Here is a 13,890-nt window from a genome sequence, read left to right on the forward strand (position 1 = left end):
TTCTCCCAGCAACACAAGATCAGAGAGGGGGGGATATTATCCCACTATTCAGAAGGGGGGGAAATTTTTTTTCAATGTGGAAGATTTCCAAATATCATTGTCACTGCCAATTTCCAGGAAAGCTGTTCCTGGCAGTCCCCTGGTTTGAATCAGCAACATTAATTTACGGAACTCCCCACCCACCCACCCCGTCTCTCTGAAGCAACGTTTGATTTCCCACCTCCCAATGGTTGGGTGCATGTTCAGTGAAACAACACCCCCCCCCCCCCAGGAATCACCATCTGATCGTGCAGGCTTCAAGAAAAGAGCGTGATAGCATTGGACGTCTGATCACTCAACAGGATGAGTCGCATTCTTGGATGCTCGTCTGATCGGCCCCACATCGAATCAATATTCAGCGGCTCAAATTTGAGCGCTACATGCCCGCTTTTAATGTGACGTCTGACCGCACCCCATGACAAATATTCGAATGAGCAGGCTATGAGACCTACAGTAAATCTGATACAAAGTGATAGGCACAAATCACACAATGGCTGTTGCAGGAAGCAGAGCCAATCACAAAATGTCAGGGAGTGAAGTTATGTGTAACTTTGATTGTAGCCCTTCAGCATTTCAGGCAGAAGCTCTGTTTGTGCTTTTTAAAATGAACAGATTGTTTAATATTTTCTTGCATACCCACAGGGCTTTTTTGTAGAAAAAGTCCAACAGGAACATATTTGCATATTAGGTCACACCCTTTGAAGCCAAGCCAGCTGGAACTGTGTTTCTGTGCGTTCCTGGCTCAAAAAAAGCCCTGTATACACACGTTACCCAATCCAGAGAAGGGGAAATTAGCTTTAAAAGGGTTCCAAAAAGGAATAACACAAGACTTTGAAAGTCTGTTATACCAGAGTGAATCTTGCTGGAGATACTCCACAATTATGAAGAAAGAGAGTGAGAATGAATGTAAACACCAATTAATAACTTTTATTGTATACAAAATAACATAAAAAGGAATAAAAATGTAAAGAACCTGCACTAAGCACCTGAGAACTGATTCCCTAAGCAATCACATTCCACACGTATCAACAAGAGTGTGCACTTACAAAAAAGGAGAAGGGAAGAAACTGAGAAGTTTTAGGGAAGGCATATACAACATTAAATCCAGGGTTTGAAGTCTGGAGAAGTCTAGGGGCAGAGATAGCAGGGGTATAAGGAGCAGCAAAACATCAAGGCAGTGTCAGCTATGTGCCTTGAAGTTTACTTTATTATTTGAAATGTTTATTTTCCCCTAACTAACCCTGCAATCCCTTGCCCTACTAACAACAGCAATACCGAAGAAATGTGAAGTGAGGACAGGACGGGTGATTAAGGTGCCAAAGGTCTTTGAAGTGCAAAACATCTAACTAGTTCTCAGGCGCCTGCCAGAGCCGGCAAGGCCACAGCAGGGGAGGAGAGACAGGCTGTGAATGTGGGGAGATAACAGATATGGGAACTGGTTACTTTCAACAGATGGGCCCCACTTTATTATGAGAAGTGATTTAAAACCCCTATGCTTTGATGTATATCCATAAATGCCTATGCATGTGCCTGCTTCGTTATTAGTATCCATGAACCTGCGTAGTGAATAGTATTGCTGTACTCAATAAATGGAAACTTAGTTTTAAAACAAAGACAAGTCTATTCCTTCTTGAAACTTCAATGCCCCTTCGCTGACAGGCAGGGGGGAAGGAACCTGTGAAGCAGTTGCAGGGATGGGCAGGTAGGGGGGAAACCTGGCCAACTTTTCACTAATCTCGTAGGCTTGCCAGTCCCCAAGTCTGGGCAGGGGGTCCCCCAGTTTCACAGGCTCCCCCCCATCAGAAGCCAGCCCCAACAGCTATGATGTACCTTTAAATCTCCACAGGTTTAGAAGCAGCTTGCAAACTGTGTCTTGTCAGGACACAAAAGCAGCATGGAGGTGGGGGTGAGCAGGCGGATCCACAGCTCTTCCCTAGGGTTGCCAGGGCCAACTCAAGAAATATCTGGGAACTTTGGGAGTGGAGCCAGGAGACTTCGGGAGTAGAGCCACAAGCAAGGATGACAAGCACAATTGAACTCCAAAAAGAGTTCTGGCTATCACATTTAAAAGGACCATGTGCCTTTTAAATGCCTTCTCTCCATTTGGAAATAATGAAGGATAGGGGCACCTTCTTTTGGGAATCATAGAATTGGATCCCCTGGTCCAATCTTTTTGAAACTTTCTTTGAGGAGAGGCACTGGATGCTACACTGAAAATTTGGTGCTGATACCTCAAAAAACAGCTCCCCTGAGTGCCAGATACCTATGGACCAATTCTCCATGATACCCTATGGGAACCGGTCTCCATAGGGTATAATGAAGTGCCCAGTAGGCACTTCCTCCCCCTCCCCCTTTCTGATAACCGTGAAGTGGGGGAGGGCCTCCAAACTGGGGGATCCCCTGCCCCCAGCTGGTGATTGGCAACCCTACTTTTGCCAGTGAAGCTGTGAGAAAGGAAGAAAAAGGGAAAGCCTGTAGTTACAGTTGGCCCCCAGGGTCCTGGTCCGCTACTTACCATATCCGACTTCCAAATCCTTGCTGCAGTTGAGATAGAGAAAGAAAGGGAGAAGGACAGGGGAGGCACTGCTCCTTCCTCTGCCTGCCCAGCTGCTGCTGCTGTGCTGTGGCTCAGCTTCCCTCCCTCCCTGCCTCCAGTCATGGCCAACTGGGCCATGGAGGAGGATGTGGGCTGAGCATCATTGGGGCTGCAGGCAGGCACTGCCCTGCTGCTCCTCTACTTCGCTCCCTGCAAAATTGTAAGCCAAACACTTCCTGCAGTGCCTCGGATGTGCAGTGTTAATTTTAGACATGTGAACTGAAGTGCTTGGAGAAACCCAGAGTCTAAATGTGCGCAAAGGAGGCATGAAGCCAGCTGCCATGCCACTCCTCCTTCTGCTCGCCCATCTGACTGCTGTGCTGTGGCTCAGCTTCCCTCCCTCCCTGCCACCATGACAGTCTTGCCACCTATGGGCAACCAGGCTGGCAACCTGGACAATAAGGGCTCTAAGCCCCCAAAGTCCTGTTGAAACCAATGCTTTACTTCCAAGTAGGTCAGGAGGAGAATAGCCTTGCCCTCCCTGTCCCCCCCCTTAGGGTTGCCAAGTCCAATTCAAGAAATATCTGGGGACTTTGGGGGTGGAGCCAGGAGACTTTGGGGGTGGAGCCAAGATCAAGGCTGTGACAAGCATAATTAAACTCTAAGGGAGTTCTGGCCATCCCATTTAAAGGGACGGCACACCTTTTCAATTCCTTCCTTCCATAGGAAATAATGAAGGATAGGGGCACCTTCTTTTGGGGCTCATAGAATTGGACCCCCTGGTCCAATCTTTTTGAAACTTGGGGGGTATTTTGGGGAGAGGCACTAGATGCTATACTGAAAATTTGGTGCCTCTACCCCAAAAAAACAGCCCCCCCAGAGCCCCAGATACCTGAGGATTAATTCTCCATGATTTTCTATGGGAATAAATCTCCATAGGGAATAATAGAGTTCCCAGCAGACATTTCCCTCCCCTCTCCCCGCTTTCTAACGACCCTGAAGCGGGGGGAGGGTCTCCAAACCGGGGGATCCTCTACCCCCCCCTTCTTTTTTTTGCACAGGAAAAGCATCTATGTGGGCTGAGCGCTCTGAAAGGTGCCCTTGACTCCCACCGACATCCCAGTTAAACTAGGGTTCTCTTGGCTGCCAGGAAGAAGGGAGGAAGCCAGCACCTTAAGCCCCAATGCTTCCTCATGGCCCCCTTAAATGAAAAAATCCTGGCTATGGCCTTGGGACAGTGTCCTCACACACAACTTTAGCCAGTGGGCTAGCTCAGGAATGCTCATTTGGTAGTACCTGTCAGATCTCAAGTGGCCAATCAGAAGCTCTGTTGGCCTCACTCCATAGGCATTACATTGGGGACCCCTAGGTTAAATCACTAGAAACTGTCTGAAGATGGAAAAAAAAAAGATATTAATCTAGTACAGTAATTTAACACCATCCTCAAGGGCAGGAGGATATAAGGCTAAGAAGTGGACTTGATCTGATGGAGCCGTGGTCGTTCTCTAAAAGCAAGCTATGACTGCCAGGCTTGAAACAGGAAGCAGCTTCAATTTGAAATTTATGAACATTCCCCCTAATTTAACTCCAGATTCATTACCCCTCTCTCTCATTCCCCAAGGGAGAAACAACCTGTCAGCAAACACCAGCACAGAAGGGAAGGGACCCAAAGGCAATTGGAAAGCAGAAAAATTTTGAAATGCAAAAGGGATTGGGATGAAAAACAGCAATAAGGATATATGAGTAACTTGCTCTGCCAGGCTCTGCTCATTGCATCTAATTGAGTAGAGCTGAAGTTCTGGATCCAGGCTGCGAAGCGGCAGGGAGGGCAGAAATTAAATAAGTCTGACATTTTTAATAACAAGTGCAAGCAGCTGGAAGCCAGCAGCAACATTTTCCTATGGAAATGCACAGCCTGCAGTATATTTGCCACTTTAGACTGAGCTGTTTGCTTTTGATGACAAGCCCTTTCCAAATCTCTCGCTTTGCAGAAGCAGCACAGCCCCAAGGAGTCTCAAATCGCAGAGAAATGAATTAAAAAAATTGTAACAAGACTAAGATTAAAAACAAAGAAAGCCCAGAAGGACTGAAGTTTCAGGGCACGTGCCATTTTGTCAACTTAAAGCAAGAGGCATAGAACCTGGCTGACAGCCAGTGAAAGAAGATAGCACCTTACTAGGCCTATAAGCACCTTACTAGGCCTGGAGAGCCAGTTTGGCGTAGTGGTTAAGTGTGCGGACTCTTATCTGGGAGAACCGGGTTTGATTCCCCACTCCTCCACTTGCCCCTGCTGGAATGGCCTTGGGTCAGCCACAGCTCTGGCAGAGGTTGTCCTTGAAAGGGCAACTGCTGTGAGAGCCCTCTCCAGCCCCACCCACCTCACAGGGTGTCTGTTGTGGGGGAGGAAGGTAAAGGAGATTGTGAGCCGCTCTGAGACTCTTCGGAGTGGAGGGCGGGATAGAAATCCAATATCATCATCATAAACTGGACTAGCAGGATTCTGTCCCATGCTGAGGAAATTTCTGCCCATGCCACTCAGATATGGTAGAGACAATCAAGTATGTTTTATTATACTGTTGATTTCATTAGAATATTCAAAATATTTATATTACTTCAATTTTATCCAATTTCCTAGGTAGAACCAATCATATTTCTCTCCTTCTTAGAACATAAGAGAAGTCATGTTGGATCAGGCCAATGGCCCATCCAGTCCAACACTCTGTGTCACACAGTGGCGAAAAAACCCCAAGTGCCATCAGTGGGGCCAGGACACTAGAAGCCCTCCCACTGTGCCCCCCCCCCCCCCACAAGCACCAAGAATACAGAGCATCACTGCCCCAGACAGAGAGTTCCAACGATAAGCTGTGACTAATAGCCACTGATGGACCTCTGCTCCATATGCTTATCCAATCCCCTCTTGAAGCTGTCTATGCTTGTAGTTGCCACCACCTCTTGTGGCAGTGAATTTCATGTGTTAATCACTCTTTGGGTGAAGAAGTACTTCCTTTTATCATTTCTAACCTGACTGCTCAGCAATTTAATTGAATGTCCAGGAGTTCTCTTATTGTGAGAAAGGGAGAAAAGTACTTGTTTCTCTACCTTCTCTATCCCATGCATAATTTTGTAAACCTCTATCAGTCGACGTATCTCCAAGCTAAAGAGCTCCAAGCATTTTAACCTTTCTTCATAGGGAAAGTGTTCCAACCTTTTATAATCATTCTAGCTGCCCTTTTCTCCACTTTTCTGCAATGCTATAATATCTTTTTTGAGGTGCGGTGACCAAAATTGTACGCAGTATTCCAAATGAGGCCACACCATCAATTTATACGGGGGCATTATGATACTAGCTGATTTGTTTTCAATTCCTTTCCTAATAATTCCCAGCATGGCGTTGGCCTTTTTTATTGCGATAGCACACTGTCTTCACATTTTCAGTGAGTTATCTACCATGACCCCAAGATCTCTCTCTTGGTCAGTCTCTGCCAGTTCATACCCCATCAACTTATATTTATAGTTAGGATTTTTGGCCCCAATGTGCATCACTTTGCACTTGGCCATGTTGAACCTCATTTGCCACATTGATGCCCACTCACCCAGCCTTGACAGATACTTTTGGAGTGCCTCATAATCCTCTCTGATTCTCACCACCCTGAACAATTTAGTGTCATCCGCAAACTTAGTCACTTCACTGCTTACTCCCATCTCCAAATTCTTAATGAACAAGTTAAAAAGCATCAGACCCAGTCCTGAGCCCTGTGGCACCCCACTGCTTACCATCCTCCACTGAGAAAATTGCCTATTTATACTAGGCTTCCCAACCCTCCCGCCCTGGCGGGGGACCCCAGGAATTCCAGCCTCTTCCCCCGCTCCCCAAAACAACGGAAGCGGGGGGAGGGGGGAAACGGCACCAAGGAGCGTGGCCCGGTGAGTGGCAGGGGCCACGCTCCAGCGGCGTTTGTCCTGGGCTGACCGCCCTCTGGCCGCTTTTGGCCTTGCTCCCTCGGTGAAGGAGAACCAGTTGTCTCCTTCGGGTCCTCTTCCGGCTTGGCTTCCGGTCCGCGGTGACCTCTTCCGGCTTGCCTTCAGGTCCGCGGCCTGGGGATGTCGCAGCGGGCCTTGAGGCGGTTGCGGGGGGAGCTACGCAGGCAGGCGCTGCCGGAGACCGAGGAGGAGGAAGAAGAGGAGGAGGAGGAGGAGCAGCAGCTCCCGGCGCGGTCTGGGCAGGCGCGGTCTGGAGCGAGCGGCAGGCGGAGGAAGCCCCAGCAAGAGGTGGCAGGGCGCGTCGCCAACCTCTTTGAGCTGGTGAGAGGCCCGGGAAGGCTCGGCATCGCTTGCGCTGCTTCCTTCCCTTCGGCGGCTCCCGCGGGGAGGAGGGGGCGTCTGGGCCAGGCTGGGCTCCGAGCTAGGGTTGCCAAGTCCAATTCAAATATCTGGGGACTTTGGGGGTGGAGCCAGGAGTTCAGTTATGCTTGTCACACCCTTGCTCCTGGCTCCGCCCCTAATGTCTCCTGGCTCCACCCCCAAAGTCCCCAGATATTTCTTGAATTGGACTTGGCAACCCTAATTTATACTCACTCTCTGTTTCCTATTAATTAGCCAGTTTTTGATCCACAAGAGGACTTGTCCTTTTACCCCATGACTCCTGAGCTTACTAAGGAGCCTTGGATGAGGAACTTTATCAAAAGCTTTCTGGAAGTCAAGGTAAACAATTTCTATTGAGTCCCCTTTGTCCACATGTTTGTTCACCCACTCAAAGAACTCTAACGGGTTAGTGAGACAAGATCTTCCCTTACAGAACCCATGCTGAGTCTTCCTCAAAAACTTTTGCTCATCAGTGTGCCTACTAATTCTCTCTTTGATAATGATTTCCACCAACCTTCCCAGTATTGAAGTCAGACTGACTGGCCTGTAATTTCCCAGATCTCCTCTGGAACCCTTTTTATAGATGGGGGTGACATTTGCTACCTTCCAGTCCTCAGGAATGGAGGCAGATTTCAATGAAAGATTACATATTTTTGTCAGGAGATCCACAATTTCACTTTTGAATTCTTTCAGAACTCTTGGATGTATGCCATCTGGACCTTGTGACTTATCAGTTTTTAATTTGTCTATTATGTATTGTTTTTGTAAATTGTTTGTTATATACATCCAATGATCTAAATTGGATTCTTGTATATTAGATTTATATCTTTGTTATTTATTTTCCCTTTGTTCCCCTTGTATTGGATTAGATTTAATAAAGTAATCTATTTGTGGGGGGGAAATTGTCTATCAGTTGTAGGACCTCCTCTCTCATCACCTCAATCTGACTCAGGTCTTTCAACACCCCTCTCAAAATTAGCAGTTCTGGAGTGGGCAAACAGTTCCACAGTGGAGGCAAAAAATCCATCCAGCTTCTCAGCCATTTCCCTATCCTCCTTCAGTAATCCCACTGCCTCCTTGGCTGGTTTCCTGCTTCTAATGTATTTGAAGAAATGTTTATTGTTGGTCTTTATGGTTTTTTGCAATATGCTCCTGTCATGATCTGTGCTGTGCTGTGAGAGAGAGGCCTAGTGGGCCTAGGGAGGCTGTGAGGCCTGTGTCTCAGTAGGAAGAGACAGCCTACAATCCCTAGAATGCTTGGCGCTGGTTTCAGACAATCAGTGTCCAAGTAGTCTTTGAGGAGAACAGTTTAAAAGCATTATCTGGAGACAAACTAGGCTTCCCAACCCTCCCGCCCTGGCGGGGGACCCCCGAATTTTCAGCCTCCGCCCCTGCTCTTAAAAAATCTGGGGGCAGGGGGAGAGAGAACATACCTGTAGGCATCATGTTGTTTTACAGCTTGGGATCCGTTTTTAAAATGTGTCCCTTTAGGGCTGCACAGGAAACAGGAACGGCCCTTCCCTTTCTTTTCCTGTGCAGCTTGCTTTCGTTTTCACAGCGAGCAAATTCTACTGGAAGAAGACCAAGTATGGTAAGTATTTGTGTGTGTGTGTGAGAGAGAGAGGGAGGGGGCAGGGAGGGGGATTCCCTGGTATGGAGCCCCCCCCCTTTAGAAAGTGTGGGGGGGAGGGAAATGTCTACTAGGCACTCTATTATTCCCTATGGAGAACGATTCCCATAGAGAATAATAGGGAATTGATCCATGGGTATTGGGGGCTCTGGGGGGGCTATTTTTTGAGGTAGAGGCACCAGATTTTTAGTATAGCAGCTAGTGCCAAAATACCCCCCAAGTTTCAAAAATATTGGACCAGAGGGTCCAATTCTATGAGCCCCAAAAGATGGTGCCCCTATTCTTAATTATTTCCTATGGAAGAAAGGCATTTAAAAAGACGTGCTGTCCCTTTAAATGTGATGGCCAGAACTCCCTTGGAGTTCAATTATGCTTGTCACATCCTTGTTCCTGGCTCCACCCCAATGTCTCCTGGCTCCACCCCCAAAGTCTCCTGGCTCCGTCCCCAAAGTCCCCAGATTTTTCTTTAATTGGACTAATTGAACAGACAAACACTGTTCTTTTCCTCCTGAGAGGTCAAGCAGGAAGGAAGGCTGCTGTTCAGGAGGAGGACCCTCACTCTGAGGGAGAGAGTGAGCAGGCCGAGGCCTGGGACCTAACAGACTAGGACAGTTAAGTTTAGTCGTGTTAGGGGCTTTATGTTTATTTTCCTTCAGCCACATTAAAAAGGTAAAGGTAGTCCCCTGTGCAAGCACCAGTTGTTTTCGACTCTGGGGTAGGGTTGCCAAGTCCAATTCAAGAAATATCTGGGGACTTTGGGGGTGGAGCCAGGAGATTTTGGGGGTGGAGCCGGGAATAAGAATGTGATAAGCATAATTGAACTCCAAGGGAGTTCTGGCCATCACATTTAAAGTGACAGCACACCTTTTCAAATGCCTTCCTTCCATAGGAAATAATGAAGGATAGGGGCACCTTCTTTTGGGGCTCATAGAATTGGACCCTCTGGTCCAATCGTTTTGAAACTTGGGGGGTACTTTGGGGAGAGGCACTAGATACTATACTGAAAATTTGGTGCCTCTACCTCAAACAACAGCTCCCCCAGAGCTCCCGAAACCTCCAGATTAATTCCCCATTATACTCTATGAGAATCGATCTCCACATAGGGAATAATGAAGTGCTCAGCAGACGTTTCCCTCCCTCTCCCCCACCCTCCCCCCATTTCTGGCAACTGAAGTGAGGGATTGGCCTCTCTACTCACAAGTTGTTGCCAACTTCTTCAAAGTAACACAGACACCCCATCCCAAGAGGAAGCCTTTCAATCGGAGACTGAAGCCTCCAGAGCTGGAAACGCACATGGCTCTCTGGGGGCGGGGCTTCCCCCCCGCCGGCCAGCTGATTGGGGGCAGGAAGTAGCCTGGGAAAGCGGAAGAACCCCCGCTGGGACCTGGGGATGGGCAAGCCTATTCTGGGGTGATGTTGTTTTCACAACATTTTCATGGTAGACTTTTTAGGGGGTGGTTTGCCGTTGGCTCCCCCAGTTATTTACACTTCCCCCCCCCCCCAGCAAGCTGGGTTCTCATTTTACCGACCTCGGAAGGATGGAAGGCTGTCAACCTGGAAATGGCCACCTGAACCAGCTTCCGCTGGGATCGAACTCAGGTCATGAGCAGAGGGCTCCGACTGCAGTACTGCAGCTTTACCACTTTAGTTCAAAGCAGCTTATCTGTTCACCCACCCTTTATTGATTTCCTGTTTTAAATAAACCATTTTGTTGTTGTTTGTTACTCTGCCGGGTCTACCTGAACCAGCTTCTGCTGGGATCAAACCCAGGTCGTGAGCAGAGGGCTCCGACTGCAGTATTGCAGTTTTACCACTATAGTTTAAAGCACCTTATCTGTTCACCTACCCTTTATTGATTTTCTGTTTTAAATAAACCATTTTGTTGTTGTTTGTTACTCTGCCTGGTTTACACAGCTATTTTCTTGGCCATAGGAAGGGATCGGGAAAGGACTCTGGGCCTTCCCAAGGGACCCTAATTCCAGAGTGGTGGCAGTGTCAGGTGGCACCCCCATCTGGGTCATGACAGCTCCTCATAGTCCCTTTTTGCCTGCCTGATCGCACTCTTGCATTTGATTTGCCACAGCCTGTGTTCCCTTGTATTAACTACACTTGGACTAGCTTTCCACTGCTTAAAGGAATCCTTTTTACCTTTCACAGCTTCCATTATTTTGTTTGTTAACCATGCAGGCTTTTTAAAATACCTGTTTGTGCCTTTCCTGACTTGTGATATATATATATTTATCTGAGCTTCTAGGATTGTAGTTTTAAATAGCCTCCAAGCTTCCCCAAGGATTTTTACCCTATTTACCTTTCCTTTCAGTTTTCTCTTCACATGCCTCCTCATCTCAGAGAATTTACCCCTTTTAAAGTTAAAAGTGGTTGTGTTGGTCTTTTGGAGCAACTACCTATTTATTCAAATGGTGAAATCAATAACATTATGGTCACTGCTTCCAAGCAGTGCAATCACTTTTACATCTCTCACCAGGTCTTGGGCATTAGCACCAAATTCAGGATCGCCCCTCTCGTGGTAGGTTCTGTGACCATCTGCTTCATAGCACAGTCATTGAGAGTATCTAGAAACTCAATCTCGTCCTCCCGACCAGAAATATGGGAATATCTTGAGTTATTGCAGGCCCTGGTCCCAGAGTCCATGTCCATATTGAAAGTGCAATATTGTGGGTGAGAAGTTCTTTAAGGTTAGGAGGCTGTCTATGAGCAAGAAAAGGTTTGCCTCCCGATGTCTGTGAGAGAGGAGTATCATTGTCCAATATAGGCTGAAGGTTATAATGATGCATAGATGCAGTTTGAGCTAAGAGCTGTATGACCACCAGTGATGTTCTATTGCTGTTTCATTTGGGCCTATCTTGCAGCACAACCCCTATTGGTTGAGTAATTAACACAGCAACAGTGCTGAATTTGATTAAAGAGTAAAGTTTTATTTAGGAACTAACATATTTGATAGGAAAGAGGAGAGACAGAGATAGGTTTCAAACTACATCTTTAGCGTGGGGGGAGTAGGGCTGCCGAGCCCCTGGTCTGGGCAGGGAATCCCCTGCCCTGGAGGTTCCCAACCCAGAGGCCCACATTGGGCTGGCGGGGGGAACCTCCCCCTGCATCGCCGGCATGATGATGTCACCCAAACGTGATGTCATCAAAATGGTGGTGCACACACACAGGGGCCGCTCTAGGCATTTCTGGGAAAACTCTATGGTTTTCCAGGACGCTCTAGCCATTTCAGAGGTAAATCTCTATGGTACAATAGGTACCATAGAGTTTTAACCTCCCAAATGTCTAGAGCATCTGGGGAAAACCATAGAGTTTTCCCAGTAACACCTAGAGCGCCCCCGTGAGTGTGCTGCCATTTTGATGACATCACTTCCGGGTGACGTCATTTCGTCACACACGCACAAATGTCTTCTGCCGGGGCTTGAAGAAGACTTGACAACCATAGGGGGGAGGGAGAGGGAGAGACTATAAGAAGGGGGAAATTGCCCTAAGAGTAGCAATCTGGAGACAGACAAGGAAGGACACTTAACAAGAGAGAGAAGGTGCTATCCTCACTATCTTATCTAATTGTATTCTTGCTACCCCCTTCAGGGTCTTCCAGTCTTCTTTGTACACCAGACATTGCCTTTTCCAACACTGTATGGTTGACTTTGCTTCCTGTGACAGCCATTATGTTGCTGTGCCCAACATGCTGTGTCAGAATTCCAAATGCGCTGGCAGGCTTAAAAAGGCTGGAGACTCCTGGTACAGAGTCTGAGAATGGAGAGCTTTATCCAGACACCCCTACAGTAAAGATGCCTACACCTGAGAAAAAAGGGTGTTCTGGGTTACCACCAGGTGTGTGTATTTTGGGCAGAAGATAGAAAGTGCCTGGTCAAGGTTCTTGTTGTGTGTCCAGATAGATCTGTTTCTGTATGTGTGTTGATAATCATCAGTTATAAGTAAAAGCTCAAGTGTGGTGGCAATTCTGAGGATTTTCATTTGTTGGATGTAGCCTGCACAGGATTGGCTCACACTGTCTCTGCTGTGCCATTGGCTAATTCTGCTGTCCCCGCCCACCGCTGGCCCATTCAGGAAAGAACCCCAGCAGAAGGCCACTGACCCTTGAGGGAGACAATTCTCTGCTGACAGGGAGCTTACTGATCAGTTCTGCTTCTCCTCAGGGCCTGTTGTAGGAAGTTCAGGTGGTAGGCTTCCCAATCCCCAGGTCCCAGCAGGGGATCCCTCAGTTTTACAGGCTTCCCCCCTCCCCCAACCAGCTGGCCAGCAGGGGGAAGCCACGCCCCCACAGCCACCAGTACCTCTAGATCTCCTGCAGGTTAAGAAATCTGCAAACAGGTCCCGCTTTAAAATGCCTCTTTGTGTGTGTGTGCCCCTTTAAAGTTGAGCAGGAAGCAGGAAGTACTTCATGGGGAAGGGTCAGAAGCAGAGCCTCCATTTGTTTTGCTTTCGTTTCACAGCAAGTAAGAGTGTGTGCGTGTGTGAGAGAGAGCGGCGTAGCCCCTGTAATTGTCAGATGTTGTTGTGGAGGAACCAGACCCAGTGAGAGAGAGAGAGAGTACTTTTCAGAAGTCTTTGTAGGGGAGGCAGTAATAGTTTGTGTCTGTCTCTGTGCTTGTTTTGCATTGTTTTCAGAGTCTTTGTATAGGAGCCTGTTTATGGGATAGAGGAAAACTCCACCTCTCTCTCTTTTGTTTGCCTGTGTTAGGCTGAAGAACAGCAGTTACTGTGAGTAAAGCCCCAGTGAGATCACAAAAATGTGAGCTTGCAAAGTTTCTCCTTTTCGTGTGTTTACACTTTCATTTACTAGAATTGCAGCTATTGGGGGATGAGGAAATTATGACTATTTAGGCAAACTGCACTGCTGTATTTTTATGCATTTATTTTGGAAATGGGAAAGTCTGGCTCCGCCCCAAAGTCTCCTGGTTCCACCCCCAAAGTCTCCTGGATCCACTCCCAAAGTCCCCAGATATTTTCTGAATTAGACTTGGCAGCGCTACCAGAGGGGGCTGGGGAAGAGTGAATGCCTTCACTTGGGTGGGTGGGATGACAGCAAGCCTGGGGGGCACTCACCCAGAGGCCTTTAGTCATATCTTTCCAGCTTGGTCAGAAATTCTTAAGGAGTCACTTTCCTCCTGGGGAACCACTGCTGCTAATCTCCAGGTGAGTAGCAAGAAAATAAAGCACAAAGCTTCCGTGATTACCAGCCTCAGACACTAAAGAAACAATAACAAAATTATCAAAAGCTTAGTGTATTCTATGTAACATAAAGCACAGACGCAACTTAAAAATTGGACACAGCTTTAAAAATTGGACT

Source organism: Heteronotia binoei, chromosome 13 (assembly GCF_032191835.1).
Source record: "Heteronotia binoei isolate CCM8104 ecotype False Entrance Well chromosome 13, APGP_CSIRO_Hbin_v1, whole genome shotgun sequence".
NCBI classification, from domain to species: Eukaryota; Metazoa; Chordata; class Lepidosauria; order Squamata; family Gekkonidae; genus Heteronotia; species Heteronotia binoei.